Raw genomic sequence first — 12992 nt, 5'->3', positions numbered from 1 at the left:
GGTTCCATTCCTCAGCACCACATAAGCAGAAAAGCCAGAAGTGGTGCTGTGGCTCAAGTGGTAGAGCACTAGCCTTGAGCTGAAGAGCTGAGGGACAGCGCCCAGGCCCAGAGTTCAGGTCTCACGACCGGACCCCCCTCAAAAAAAAAAAAAAAAGAACTATAACATACCCAAAGGGGAGACATTTGGGTGGTGCCTATAGGTAACATTTATAGAAACAATAGGTACTACCAGGTGCTGATTGATGACTCATGCCTGTAATCCCCACCCCTCAGGAGGCTGAGACCTGAGGATCATGGTTCACTGTCAGCTTGGGCAGGAAAGTCCATTTCCAATCAACGACCAAAAGCTAGAAGTAGAGATACAGCTCAAGTGGTAGAGCACCACCCATGAGCAAAAGATCAAAGCAAGAGCATAAGGCTCTGACTTCAAGCCTCAGTACCAGTACAAAAGAAAAAAGAAAATAAAAATAAGGTACTGTATTTTGCATACCTCGTAGGTTTCAGGTGCCAGTCTAGGTGCCTTACATTCACTGTTTGGTTGCAGTAACTCCCTGGGGACAGGGACTGGGCAGCTGGGCTCAGGAACTGTTGGAGTGGGAGTAGGGGGGTCTGTGGGGCTCACTACCCACCTCTCACCTTTGACAATCTGGGACCTCTTCAGCTTTAGCCACTCTCCTGTCCTTTCTCTCTATTTTGCACTTAAAATACTACTTAAAACACACAGTAGCTCTTCTGCTACTGACATTGAACACGAGTCTTCTTCCCCCACAAGCAGTAGAAGGGCAGAGGTTTGGTCTGTCTTGTCTCTGCCATAGTCCAACGGATCAGTGGTTGCCTGGCACATGGTAGGCCTCCCACAGACATGTACTGAACAAATCACGTGCTTGAAGCCCCCCTCCACTGCGCAGTGTGTGACTTTCTGGAAGCATTCAGGGTTCAAAGTAGGAAGAAAGAAAGCTTTTGGGTGGACAAATCTGAGTATTTCCAACCAGCCAGCAAAAAGCCGGAAGTACTGTGCTGGGGGCTGGGGGCTCACGCCTGTAATCCTAGCTACTCAGGAGGCTGAGATCTGAGACCTGTGGTTCTGGAAGTCCATGAGACTCTCATCTCCAATATACTACTCAGAAAATGCGGCAAATGCTGTTGTGGCTCGTCGTAGCTAGCCTTGAGCACAAAGAGGTTCAAGGACAGTGCCCAGGCCCAGAGTTCAAGTCCCAGGACCAGCAAAAACGAACAAAGCCAGAAGTGGAGACGTGGCTCAAGTGGTGGAGCGCCAGCCTTGACCCTCACATCCCTAATCCCAGGCAGCAGAGAGAAGGCCTGGTGTCCTCTTTGATGACAGTAAGCCCCACTGGGTCTGTGGCCTGAGGGTTGGTGACTGCGCACGGGGTACGTGGGCAGACGAGGGCACAGGTAGAGCACCCCCAAGCCTCACCATACATTTAGGGACTAAGGGGAGACCAAACACCCAGGCAGACAGGGCGGGGCGGGGGAGGCGCAGGGGGCGGGGGCCGCCCGCGGTGCGGCGGGGACCCCCGACTCCCGGGGAGCGCGCCCCCGCCGCGCGCCTCGCCCCCCGCCCGCCCGCGGTTCGGGCTAAGCCGGTCGCCGCCTCCCCAGCTCCGCGGCGCCGCCACCTGCGCAGCCACCGCGCCGCCCCGGCCGCGCTGCCATTGGCTCGCTAAAAATGCTTCTCTAATCTGCGCTCGCCTCCCCCCTCCCTGCCTCCTCCCGGCCTCCTCCCTGCCTCCCGCCCGCTCCCCTCGCCTCGGCTGGCGCTGACCTTCCCCGGCCCGGCAGAGCCGGGAGAGACGCGGCCGCCGCGGCGCCAGCCTCCGCCTCCTCCCCCGGGAAGCCCGCCGGGCTCCAGGCCGGGCCCCGCCACACCCGTGAGGGCCCGCGGCGCCGCCGATGGTGCCCTGCGCTCCTGCCGCCAGGTAGGGGGGCTCTGGCGTTGGAACCAGAGCTCAGGTGGAGGTGATTGGGGGCAGCTGCCGAGGGCGAGGTTGGCGGCGGGGACGGTGCCCGGGGCAGAGCCGGGCTGGGCCGGGCAGGGTCGGGTCGGGGCAGGGTCCGGGCAGGTGTCGGAGCCGGGTGGGCGCGCGCCGGGCGATGCCCTGCGGGCGCCGCACTCGCGAGCTTCATCCAGGCAGTGCCAGGAGGTCCCTGCGCAGGCAGCGGAGGCCGTGACCCTGGGAGAGCGCAGGGAAGAGGTTTTTGTTTTTGTTTTTGTTTGGTGGGGAGGGGGGGGGAGCAGCGGCCTGGGTGATCCAGGTTCCTGGGCCTGTGTGTTGGTAGTGGTGGGTCTGGTACCAGCTGGGACGGGTGGGCTGCTGCTATCTTGGTGCTTAGGCTATTTATGGATCAGAGTGGGATGGGGAGACGCACAGCAGCTGATGCGGCCTGTCTGGTTGGGATTACAGGTACTTCCCCCTGTCCTTCCACCCCTTCCCCCATGGCTGAGTGAGGAGGAGAGGTGCAGGAGGAGGAGGAGGAGAGGGAGGGAGGGAGGGAAGGGGAGGAGAGGGGGTGATGCTGAAAGGCCCAAAGATGCAGCAGAGGCTCCACTCCACGCCTGGCCATCCCTGCTGGCTTCAGGCTGCCTGTCACATACTCTTCTCCCCACATCCTTTGCTTTCCCCTTTCAGGGGGCCATGCAAAAGGTTAAAGGGGTCATTAAGGTGCCAGGGACAGAGTGGCATTCCCCCTCCACCCAGGCCGAGTTTGGCCAAACCCACCTTTAAACCCCAGTTTACAGCCGTAGCTGCCTGGTAACCCCCCAAACCCAGCTCAGACCCCAGGGACAGTGACACACGTGGCTACCTTTTATTTTTCTAAGCATAACCAAAAATAGCTCCCACCGCCAGGGGCCTCTTGGCACTGCCGGGGTGCCAAATGGGCTGTCCGTCAATGGTTTAAGAAGCTCTACTCACTCTCCTGGGCATCATACATCCAAATCCCCCCTCACAACCCACTTCCCTCATCGCCCAGGTGAGATCCTTGATCCTTGCCTTCTTCCTGGTGTTCTTAGACCCAGGCTAAATCGGCCTTGTGGTTTGGTTATTTATGCCCTGTCTGTCGCCCTCTAGATCAAAGTGCCTTCAGGCTAGGAGTCTGATTCATCTCTGTCGTCACCCCTGAACCCAACCAGGCGTTGCACTAAGTAAAAGGAATGATTGCATGTGAACTCTAGGGAATCGCTGGCCGCCTGAAGGGTCAGGGGAACCCCCTTCTTGCGCTGTCGTTCTAAACCCCAGGACCAACGAGCTACCCAAAGCAGACAGGTCCATTCAGGCGCTTCCTCTGCCTGAAGCTGATGGGCAGCTATGGCTTTTGGAGCCAAAGGTTGAAGTTCTGCTGTTCTAGAAGGTTTTTTGATCCTCTGGTGTGAGGGCTCGGGGCCAGTCCTGGGAGCTCCTGGTGAAGGTCTCTTTGCTCTAGGCTTACCGGGTTGGCACTTGTGTCTTGGATGTTATCCTCTAACCAGGGGTCTCTGCCGCTGTCTCAACCATTGAGAAGAAATCCCAGGCGGGCATCTGAGGGTGGAGGGCCCACCAGGTCTTCCTCAGCCCCTGGGGTCCTCTCACTAAGCTCTGATAAGTCACATGAGCTTGTCCCATGGAGAAGAAGCATGCCCAGGTGTGGAGAAGAAGGGGCTGCTCTCAGAAGCTCTGGCCTTGCCACAAGACCACAGACAAAGTGTGGGAGGGCTGTCAACATTTGCCATGCACTTCCTGGCCCTCCCTCCCCCCCAGCTCCCTGAAGGGGCTGGGCCACCCTCCCAGCCCCCATGAGTCCCCTCCCACCCTCCCTCTGCCTCCAGCTGCGCAGAGCTGCTTTCAGTTCTCACCTGCAAGGCCTCCTCTCTCCTGAGACTTCTCTTCCTTCCAGAAGCTTCTCCTTCTTGTACTCCACCATAACTCCCCCCCCCCCCCCCCCCGGGGCCCCTATTCATGTCACAGGGTCTTTTCCTGATTTTGACTATCATCTCACCTGAGCTATGGAGACCCTGGGTGCAGGATCTGTGTCCTGTCCCCCCCCCCCCCCCACACACACACATACACACCATGTCCCATTTCCAGTAGCTCTAGCTTCTATTTGTGGAGTGGGTGAGTGATTTAAGTCTCTTCACCAACCTCAGGAGCAACCTTAGGAGGTGAGGGCCCTGGTGGGACATTCGTATGTGCCCAGTGAGGATGCTTTGGAGAATGGCTCCCTGGCAACTGATTGTGGCACACAAAGGACAGGGGTGGGGGCTCACGAATGTGGGGGTCCTCCCTGGAGAAGCAGGAGCTGTAATGCAGTTCCAAAGGCAACCTCAGGGGATCCTGTGGCGCTGTGGAGCCAGAGTAGCCCTTCAGAGTCCTGCCTGCCAGTAGACCCCAGCCTCCAGCATCCATCTGGCCCTGGGTGTGGCCTGCCTTTGGGCAGGCTACTAGCAGAGAAGGCCTGCAGCCAGCACCCCCACCATCCAGGGCAATAGATGGTGTTCAACATCAGAAGGGCAGGCTGAAGCCTGGAGATGGGCCCAAGGGAAAAACTGGCTCTGGGGAGACAGGAGCTCTAACACCAGGGAAGTGGGTGGTGCCATCTTGGAAGAGAAGCTGGTCTGTGAAGTGGGGTGGTACCCCTGTAGACCTCAAGCTCGGGCCCCTGGGCTGGGAGCATCAGAACCATGACTACTATTAACCATCACTAGGTTTAAAATCCTGAGTGGGGACTGGGGGAGGCTTGCCAGATAAAATACAAAGGCCTAATTAAATCTATTTGTTTTTCTTTTGTTGGGTCAGTCATGGGGTTTGAACTCTGGGCCTAAGCGCTGTCCCTGAACGCTTTTGCTCAAGGCTAATGCTCTACCACCTTGAGCCGTGGCACCACTTCCAGTTTTCTGGTGGTTAATTGGAGATAAGAGTCTTATGGACTTTACTGCCCCAGCTGGCTTTGAACCACAATCCTTAGCTGTCAGCCTTCTGAGTAGCTAGGATTACAGACGTGAGCCACCAGTGCTACGCAAATCTATATTTTAAATAACACATTCTTTTTTTTTCTTTTTTGTAAATTGTGTGATTTGAACTCAGGGCCTGGGCACTGTCCCGGAGCTCTTTTGCTCGAAGCTAGTACTCCACTATTTTGAGCCACAGCACCACTTCCAGTTTTTGAGTGGTGAATTGGAAATAAGTCATACAGGGACTGCGCAGGCTGGCTACAAACTGTGATCCTCAAATCTCAGCCTCCTGAGTAGCTAGGATTATAGAAGTGAACCACCAGCACCCGGCAAAGCTTCTGTGTTCATATTTGCATAGCAGCTTGTTACTGCTGCACAGCTAGCTGCCGCTGGGACCCAGCTCTTAGGGCAGTGCCAGGGAGACGGGAGCTGCTTCCTCTTCACTGCAGTCACCTTGTGCTCTTTAGATCACATACAACAAACATGATTACCCATAAAAAAAACACAACAATAACCAAAATGCACTTGACAATGGTTTGGTTTTTTTGGTTTTGAATCTAAAAGATGAAATGTAAATTGCCTTCTTCACTGGTGGTGTTTGAGTCATGGGCTGCTATATGTTTTTTTTTTTGTTTGTACCTAGTTTCTCAGTGGGCCCCTCATGGGCTATTGCCTCTCTTGGTCTTTGCTGTGACCATGTGAGTTTCTCCCCATTGTATAGATGGTACTGAGGTGCAGTGGCTTGCCTGACATCACACAGGGAGCTGGGGCTGGGCCTGGACCCACAGGCATGCAGTCTGGCTCTAGAGGGGAGGTCCACTCTGCCTCTGCATGCCGTGTCAGGGCTTGGGCAGGCTTGCTCCAAAGGCTGGGGTGGTTGATCTGTAGGAGGAGATCTGACGAAAAGGATGGCCAGCTTCAGAGGGGCAGAAGGTGGGCATTGCAGGGAAGGAGGACTCAGGATCTGGGAGGATCTGTGCAGGACATGGCAGGAGGACATGACTATAAGGCTGGTAGCCCAATGGGCCCAGATTGCTGATGCTGGACATCTTAAATAATTCACCTCATTGAACCTTCTGGGTAGGAGGTCCAGGGCTCTGCCACTCCTCCTAGGACCTGGCAGAGACCGAGCATTCCTCAGCCTCACTCTGCCACACTTGGGCCTTCCTGAGGCCACACATCCCAGGAGGGCCCACCTAGAGGCAGCAGAGGAAGATAGGAGGTGGGGACTGAAGGTCCAGGCTGATGACCCCATACTGGCTTACTACTTAGTGTCTCTCCCAGTGTGTTTCCTCTGTGTGCCAGGTACTGGGACTTGAACTCAGGGCCTGGGAGTTGTCCCTGAGTGTTTTTCACTCCAGGCTAGTACTCTACCACTTGAGCCGTAGCTCTACTTCCAGCTTGTTTGGTAGTTAATTGGAGATGAGAGTCTCATGGACTTTCCTACCCCCAGCTGGCTTCAAACTGCAATCCTTAGATCTCAGCCTCCTGAGTAGCTAGGATTACAGGCGCGACCAACCAGCACCAGGCCTTTCCCTTGTTTCTTTGCAATTTATCAGAGAAAGCAAGTGCTTTGTGCTGTAGTTTCCCGCCGTGTGGACTGTATTCCCTGGAGAGGAATTTATCTCGTTCCTCTGTCCTCTCTGGAAATTGGTAGTTGGGATTCATTTGTCTTCTGACGCCTCCTCATCCAGCCATCGGTACATCCTCCTACCTCTGGCTTCAAAGGCCCTAGGACCCAGTCCTCCTCTGCTCCCTTCTCAGCCTACACATGGAGATCCTGGACTACTGGGGCAGCATCTACTGGGGTCTCTACCCTCAACTTGGCCCTGCAGCCCAAGAGTTCTTTTTAACACCTCATTCATACCACCTATTTCCTCTGACCAATAGAGAGCTCCCTGTCATTCAGAATCAAACTAGAGCCCTGGTTTTTTTTTTTTTTTTTAAATAGCCTAGGTCTGTAGCAGCACACACGGTGTATGTGCACTGGCTGCTCACCTCCTGGGATCTTATTTCAGGCCAACACTCCATTGGTCTCTTTGCCATTTCTTTTCTTTTTTTTTTTTTTTTGTTTACTTTTTATTGTGAAAATACCGTACAGAGGGGTTACAATTACATGGGCAAGATAACGAGTACACTTCTTATCAAGCCTTGTTGCCTCCTCCTTTGTTTCCCTTTCCCATCCCTTCCCATCTCCCCTTCCTCCCCCCTTCCTTTATTAATTATTATTATTATTGTTATTTTTTACTAAATGTCTTTGTTGTTTTTTAATTTCTTTTTTTGTTTCTGAGACAGGGTCTTACTATGTAGTCCATGCTGTCCTTGAACTCCCCAACCCTCCTTCTCCACCTCCCAAGGGTGGAATTACAGGTATGTGCATTCTTGGACACTGTTTGAACATGGAAATACCCTGTTTTAGAGTCTTTTTATTTATTTATTTATTTAATTTTTTTTGCCAGTCCTGGGGCTTGAACTCAGGGCCTGGGTTCTGTCCCTGAGCTTCTTTGCTCAAGGCTAGCATTCTACCACTTGAGCTACAGCACCACTTCTGGCTTTTTCTGTGTTTGTGGTACTGAAGAATGGAACCCAGGACTTTATGCATGCTAGGCAAGCACTCTACCACTAAGCTACATTCCCAGCCTGTCTTAGAGTCTTGACATTGGTATTTGTCATGCCTGGAATCCTCTATCCCAGAGATGTGCACAACTTACATTATTCCTGCCAGGCATCAGAGAGGTATACCCAGGCCACCAAGTCCACGACAGCCCTTCTGTTCTCCATCCTCTGACCCTACTTTCTTTACTTCTTTTTTTTTTTTTTTTTTTTTTTTTTTTTTTTTTTTTTGTCGGCCGTGGGGCTTGAACTCTGGGCCTGGGCGCTGTCCCTCAGCTCTTCAGCTCAAGGCGAGCGCTCTACCACTTGAGCTACAGCGCCACTTCCGGTTTTCTGGTGGTTTATTGGAGATAGGAGTCTCACGGTCTCTCCTGCCCGGGCTGGCTTTGAACCGCGATCCTCAGATCTCAGCCTCCTGAGTAGCTAGGATTACAGGCGTGAGCCACCAGCGCCCGGCCCTACTTTCTTTACTTCTTAAGAGGCATCCTCGCTGTTAGGATCTTCTTGGTATCTGGTCTGTATCCCTTACCTGGACCCAGCAGCCCAAGGGCAGGGGGTGCTTGTCCCTCACCCCACCCCTGAACAGACTCCTCTTCCTGTGATACTGCTAAGCTCTTCTCCCTCATTTCCTGTAAAATAAAACAACCCCTTGCTCACTCAGGCACTTAGCGGTGCACAAAATACTTCCCATCCCTCACAGTATGCTGCAGAAGTAGACTCGAACTAGGGATCTTGGCTCACTGATGGACTACAGGCCTGTACAACTCAGGCAGAAAAAGAGGTGCCCCCGGCTGCAGCCTGCTCCCATGTCCCCTTCTAGAACAAGCACCACAGGCTCTCCTGCAGGGCTAGGGACCTGGACTTAGGGTCCCCTTACCCGGCAATTCTGCAAGGTAATTCTCCAGACAAGGCAGCTGTGAGCAGCCAGCACCCACAGTGCCTGGGAGGGATGCCTCCTAAGAAGGCACCCACAAGCTTCTCTATGGCACTCAGCATTTCCTGCTTTGAGCCTGACCAGGCTCTGGGATGGTGTTTATTGGTGTAATTATCATCCCATTTCACAGGAAGATGAGGTTCTTGGAGGTGGCCTAACTTGCCTGAGGTTGCACAGCCAGGAATGTGGGCAGACTGGAGCTGGGATTTCTCTCTCTCTCTCTCTCTCTCTCTCTCTCTTTCTCTCTTTTTCTTTCTTTCTCCTTCCTTCCTTCCTTCCTTCCTTCCTTCCTTCCTTCCTTCCTTCCTTCCTTCCTTCCTTCCTTCCTTCCTTCCTTCCTTTTTTTGTTGGTTGTGGGGCCTGAACTCTGGGCCTGGGCACTGTCCCTCAGCTCTTCAGCTCAAGGCTAGCACTCTACCACTTGAGTCACAGCGCCAGCCTTTGCTGCTTATGTTGTGCCGAGGAATGGAATCCAGGGCCTCATGCATGCAAGGCAAGCATTCTACCACTGAGCCACCTTCCCAGCCCTCTTTCTTTCTTTTTTAAGTCTAAGCTGTGTTTGTTAGGCAGGTGCTCTACCTCTGAGCCACACCTCCAGCCATCTTCCTTTCTGTTGAATATTGTAGGAATAAGTACCAAGTATGGCTGCAATCATCTGAACTGGGCTCTGGCTGTCCAGTGGTGAAGGACACACACTATGTCCTTGTTCTCCCCACTTCCCAGTCAGAGCACATGCCCAGCACTTAGTTCCTCACCATCCTGGAACTGGGGAGCTGCAGTAACCCAGTGTTACAATGGCAGCCATAAACTATGTACTAGGTACTATGCTAGGCTTCTTCACAAATACCCCCTTTCTAACTAGGCTGCAAAGAGGCCTTAGTGTCCCAGCCCAAGTGTCTCTATAGGGGAAAGATCACACAGCTGTCTGGATATCTGGATATAGTTTGCTCTCTCTTTCTCTCTCTCTCTCTCTCTCCTTCCACCCTCCCCTCCCTCCCTCCCTCTTTCTTTCTCTCTCTCCCTCCCCCCCTCCTTTGTCCCCCGCCCGCCCCCAAGCAGGATATCTGGTGCCCTCTCTATCAAGAGACCCCATCAAGACGCCAGGCCGCTGCAGCCTGCTGAAGGTGTTGGGTGACTGGCAGCCATTACACCTGCCCCACTTAGCCCTGCCCCAGGCGGGGCACCTCTGATGCAGCTCTCCAGTTCTGATCTCAGTCCCCCACCTTCCCCAGCCCATAGTGAGCCCTTCTGCCAGCCCCTCAGCCAGGGCCTGAGCATGGATGACTCCTCTCCTCTGGGTGGCATCAGAGGATCTGGTAAGCGCCTGGAAGGCAAATCACAGCAAGCTTTCACTCCCACTGGAAGGCTGCTGCAGGAGGATGTAAGGAGGGGCCCCCCAGACTTTCTGAGTGCTGGACCTGCTCTCACTAGGGCCGCCCATTGTCCAGCCCCCAGTATCTCTGCACCAGTGCTGGGTGCTGGAGCTCTGCTCCGAACCAGAGGTCTGGGGGAGGCTGAAGAGGGACCGTGCTCCCCACTCTAGCAGAACTGGCGGAATATTTGTGTGAACTGTGGACACGAAACGGCATAGGAGGCACATGCAAACGAGCCTACCTTGTGCACATGACCCAGCAGGGTGGCTAAAGAACTTTCCCTCTTCACCTGTGTGAAAATACGCTGCCCATGGCCGGACAAAAGATCCATCCTTTCCTCTTATTTGTCTATTTTGAGAGAAAGCCACCACCATTTAGATATCTTTTTTTTTTTTTAATTTTTAAATTAAATTAAATTTTATTGTATTTTTGTCGGTCGTGGGGCCTGAACTCTGGGCCTGGGCACTGTCACTCAGCTCAAGGCTAGTGCTCTACCACTTGAGCCACAGTGCCACTTGTGGCTTTTTCTGCTTATGTGGTGCTGAGGAATCGAACCCAGGGCCTCATGCATGCAAGGCAAGCGCTCTACCACTGAGCCACCTTCCCAGCCTCCCTCTCCCTTTTTTTTTTTAATGTCCCATGTTGCAAAGACTGAGGCGCTGGCTTGGAACTCTCACTTAAAGCTAGCCTCCAGTAATTCATGGATTACTGATCTAGTCTGTTTGTAATATGGACATCGGGATTGTTTCTGACGTGTGGCTGTGTTCCGCTTGTTTCTCAGTTTTTCCTAGCTATGATGAAACACCCGAGTCAGGCTAAGCTGGTAGGAAAGAGGTTTATTTACTCACGGTCTGGAGCTTCAAGGGCATGCTGCTGGCACTGGCTGGGCTCTGTCGAGGAGCTCAGGGCAGTCATCTTCATAATGGTGGGACCATGGGTGGGGAAGAGAACACAGCCTGAGACGGAGGCCAGGCAGTGAGGTCTCTGGTGGCTGGTGAGGGCCAGAGATGGACTAGAAAGGCTCCAGGACAAAGCAGACACACCTTTCCAGGGGCACTGCTGCCAGCCGGGGCCACCCGGGGCCTTCTTTCTCTTCAACTGTGGGGAAATGAGAGCGTGCTTCTTTCTTGGTGAGAAAGGGTCTGGATTGAGGGAAAGTCCAAACTTGGGGACAGAGGAGAGGAGTAGTTGGGGCCCAGTGGGGGAGATAGCAGCAGGGGACTGAGGATGCGGGCTGAGTGTGGGGCTCTGTCTTACACAGCTCCCCTTTTCTCAGAATGGGTCAGCTGGGAGCCGGGAAGCTGGGGGTGTTGTGGAACGTGTCTCCAACACCATTCCTCAGCCGCTGGGCAAAGTCGGTGCTGCCACCCCTGCTCTGGCAGATGAGAAAATGGGGTGGGGGTGGACTAACTGGCTGGGAAAGGCAGGGCTGGGGATTCCGGGGCATCTGTAGGCTGCAAGGGCCCCGGAGTATGGCTGGCAGAGGCCAGCTGCACACCTGCACTGTGCTTTGACTGTCCCCCCTCCCCACAAGTGAAACGTGACCAGATGTCACAGGCCGCACCGCCGAGGGGGTAATTAGGCCACGAGAGCTCTGCTCCCAGGAAGGAGCATTGGGGTCACTCCCACAGGAGTGGGTTGTGGTGAGTTCACCCTTCTCTTGCCCTCTTGCCCTTCTGCCTTCCACCAAGGGAGGACTCATTATGAGGCTCTGGCTAGATAGCTTGGCTCCTTGACCTTGGCTGCTCAGCCTCCAGAACTCTGAGAAATGAATGTGATCATTATAAACTCCCCCGTCCGCGTCTAGGCCAGAGCTTTATTTATCACCCGGCATTCCCAGGCTGGCACTGGGAAGGACTTGCAGACTCTACCACTAGCATCTGTTTGGACTTGTGTGTGACTGTCCTTGAACTACCAGACATTTCGTTTTCTCCAGCATGTGGTCGCCCAAGAAAGTGGCATTCAGGCCCCTCTGGGGAGGCTCGCTGGGACCATTCTGGGGTAGGTGGGGGCTTCTTCCCAGTGCCTTTTTTCCATTGATTTTGAAGCCTTGCTCAAGTCTGAAGGCTGGAGAGACCTTTTTTATTTTTTGTCTGTTTGCAGTCCTGGGGATTGAACTCAGGGACTTGTGCTTACTGGGCAAGCATTCTACCTCTTGTGCCACACCCACAGTCAAACTGTGACTTTTTTTTTTGGCCAATCTTGGTGCTTGAACTCAGAGCCTGGGCGCTGTCCCTGAACCTTTTTGTGTTCAAGGTTGGGGCTGTATCACTTGAGCCATAGTGCCACTTCTGGCTTTTTTTTTTTTCTGAACTCTGGGCCTGGGCGCTGTCCCTCAGCTCTTCAGCTCAAGGCTGGCGCTCTACCACTTGAGCCACAGCGCCACTTCCGGCTTTTTCTGCTTATGTGGTGCTGAGGAATCGAACCCATGGCCTTATGCATGTAAGGCAAGCATTCTACCACTGAGCCAATTTCCCAGCCCCTCACTTCTGGCCTTTTCTAAGTAGTTTATTGGAGATAAGAGTCTCATGGACTTTTCTGCCCAGGTTGGCTTCAAACTGTGATCCTTAGATCTCAGCCTCCTGAATAACTAGGATTACAGGCATGAGCCGCTGGCGCCTGGCAAACTGTGACTTTTATTGGGCTGCTACTCTCAGCCCCAGTTGTTAGGCCTTGGATGAGTTTGATTATATAGCGTGGCAGTGTCCTTGCTGGCTGCCCATCTGACCTGCCCCTGGGGATACCCAGTGTAGTAACGATTTCCATAGCCCTGTGGTCCATGCTGACCTGGCTGTTAGCTGTGATCATCGCCCACACCCTGCATCTGCCCTTCAAACAGGGCCACCACCTGGCCTCTCTCTGTGGGGTCCAGTTGTCTTTGCTGCTGTCAGGACGCCCAGCTCTGTTCCAACAGTACCAACCATTAGGTTTTCCAAGGATGGTGCCTTGAGCTGCTCAGGGCTTTCCATTTGACTTTGGTGACTGTCTCCTGGCCTGTCTTGCAGAAGACACATGACTACTGGGTTTCTGGCCTCATCCCCAAGTCTTTTAATCTCTTCTTCTTCTCTTTGTCCCCAAGTCTCTTGATCACTTCTTCCCCTGTTTGACCTGTAGGCCTGGCATCT

At 53.7% G+C, this 12992-nt stretch overlaps 1 protein-coding gene across 1 annotated transcript in view; it reads left to right on the top strand.

Annotated features, from left to right (window-relative positions):
- Positions 1–1841: 1841 nt before the first annotated feature.
- Positions 1842–12992, top strand: part of Pacsin1 (protein kinase C and casein kinase substrate in neurons 1) — a 47051-nt gene continuing 35900 nt past the window's right edge. The window contains exon 1 of the mRNA XM_042684362.1: positions 1842–1939. The gene's annotated coding sequence lies outside the window, so the exon portion shown is untranslated. The remainder of the gene's footprint in view (positions 1940–12992) is intronic.

The sequence above is a fragment of the Dipodomys spectabilis genome, unplaced genomic scaffold (assembly GCF_019054845.1).
Source record: "Dipodomys spectabilis isolate Male_0828 unplaced genomic scaffold, ASM1905484v1 ptg000085l, whole genome shotgun sequence".
NCBI classification, from domain to species: Eukaryota; Metazoa; Chordata; class Mammalia; order Rodentia; family Heteromyidae; genus Dipodomys; species Dipodomys spectabilis.
Note: the sequence above shows the minus strand (reverse complement) of the source record. Positions and strands in the feature narration are given on the sequence as shown.